Here is a 2,500-nt window from a genome sequence, read left to right as displayed (position 1 = left end):
CGGCAGCCTCGACCACCATCGGCACACGCTCCGCCCTGGTGCGGCAGGTTGCCTCGACCACCATCGGCACACGCTGGGCCCTGGTGCGGGCGCTTGCCTCGACCACCATCGGCACACGCTCCGCCCTGGTGCGGCAGGTTGCCTCGACCACCATCGGCACACGCTGGGCCCTGGTGCGGGCGGTTGCCTCGACCACCATCGGCACACGCTGGGCCCTGGTGCGGGCGCTTGCCTCGACCACCATCGGCACACGCTGGGCCCTGGTGCGGGCGCTTGCCTCGACCACCATCGGCACACGCTGGGCCCTGGTGCGGCAGGTTGCCTCGAGCACCATCGGCACACGCTGGGCCCTGGTGCGGCAGGTTGCCTCGAGCACCATCGGCACACGCTGGGCCCTGGTGCGGGCGCTTGCCTCGAGCACCATCGGCACACGCTCGGCCCTGGTGCGGTCGGTTGCCTCGAGCACCATCGGCACACGCTGGGCCCTGGTGCGGCAGGTTGCCTCGACCACCATCGGCACACGCTGGGCCCTGGTGCGGGCGCTTGCCTCGACCACCATCGGCACACGCTCGGCCCTGGTGCGGTCGGTTGCCTCGAGCACCATCGGCACACGCTGGGCCCTGGTGCGGCAGGTTGCCTCGAGCACCATCGGCACACGCTGGGCCCTGGTGCGGGCGCTTGCCTCGACCACCATCGGCACACGCTGGGCCCTGGTGCGGGCGCTTGCCTCGAGCACCATCGGCAGACGCTGGGCCCTGGTGCGGCAGGTTGCCTCGAGCACCATCGGCAGACGCTGGGCCCTGGTGCGGCAGGTTGCCTCGAGCACCATCGGCACACGCTGGGCCCTGGTGCGGTCGGTTGCCTCGAGCACCATCGGCACACGCTGGGCGCTGGTGCGGGAACTTGCCTCGACCACCATCGGCACACGCTGGGCCCTGGTGCGGCAGGTTACCTCGATCACCATCGGCACACGCTGGGCCCTGGTGCGACAGGTTGCCTCGAGCACCATCGGCACACTATCGGCCCTGGTGCGGGCGGTTGCCTCGACCACCATCGGCACACGCTGGGCCCTGGTGCGGGCGGTTGCCTCGAGCACCATCGGCACACGCTGGGCCCTGGTGGGTTTAGGCACATCTTCAAATTTCTGCCGTGCCAATGCCATTTTTATGGCTTGTAAATTCATACAATGGTCCCCTAAGCCTTCACGTGAAGTTTCGTTGGAAGATGACTCGTTTTCTATTTTTCACGATTTTCGAAACTTTTTGCGGTTCGGGAATTTTTAAAATTTTTTTATAAGGATTTTTGGCCCCAAATTTTGTAGGCATGATCCTTCTATTTTTGTTGGCATGCACAAAAAAATTCAGCTAAAAACTCGAAGTAGAGAAGATTTTGTGACCGTTTGAAAAAAGTGTCCCCATTTCAGACACTTTAACGGCTACTGGTAGCAAACCTGTAAAATCTCAAATGCTCTTTAAGGGGGTGTGAATTCTCAGAGGTTTGATGAGGGATAGGGGGCCAACACAAGGCCAAGTACCAGCACCCATCGCACATCATGTGCGCACACCCCCCCGGCCCCCCTCCCAATCGCCGGAACCCCAATGCCGCCGGTCAGGTTCTCCGGCGGTACTCCGGCGATGCTCCGGCGATGCTCCGGCGATGCTGTCCCGAGTGAAAAAAATGCGGCACCAGCACATGCTGGAGCCAAGCATGGGCACCGTGGCTCAAAATCGAACTTCGGCCAAGGCCTCGACCATCAATGGCACATGATGACGCATGGTGATGGCACATGCATCGACCATCATCGGCATAGGCTGCCCTTCGGTACGGGCACTTGCCTCGACCGCCATCGGCACAAGCTGGGCCCTGGTGTGGGTTGTTGCCTCGATCACAATCGGCACATGCTGAGCCTTGGTGCGGGCGGTTGCCTCGAGCACCATCGGGAGACCCTGGGCCCTGGTGCGGCCGGTTGCCCCGATAACCATCGGCACACGCTGGGCCCTGGGGCGGGCGCTTGCCCCCAGCACCATCGGCACACGCTGGGCCCTGGTACGGGCGGTTGCCCCGAACACCATCGACACAAGCCGGCCCTTGGTGCGGGCTCCTGGCTCGACCACCATCGGCACACGCTGGGCCCTGGTGCGGGCGGTTGCCTCGAACACCATCGGCACACGCCGGCCCTTGGTGCGGCCGGTTGCCTCGACCACCATCGGCACACGCTCGGCCTTGGTGAGGGCGCTTGCCTCGACCACCATCGGCACACGCTGCGCCCTGGTGCGGGCGCTTGCCTCGACCACCATCGGCACACGCTCGGCCTTGGTGCGGGCGCTTGCCTCGACCACCATCGGCACACGCTGGGCCCTGGTGAGGGCGCTTGCCTCGACCACCATCGGCACACGCTGGGCCCTGGTGCGGGCGGTTGCCTCGACCACCATCGGCACACGCTGGGCCCTGGTGCGGGCGGTTGCCTCGACCACCATCGGCACACGCTGGGCCCTGGTGC

The sequence above is a fragment of the Durio zibethinus genome, unplaced genomic scaffold (assembly GCF_047325235.1).
Source record: "Durio zibethinus cultivar Kanyao isolate XHJ-2024 unplaced genomic scaffold, ASM4732523v1 HiC_scaffold_330, whole genome shotgun sequence".
Classification (NCBI taxonomy): Eukaryota; Viridiplantae; Streptophyta; class Magnoliopsida; order Malvales; family Malvaceae; genus Durio; species Durio zibethinus.
Note: the sequence above shows the minus strand (reverse complement) of the source record.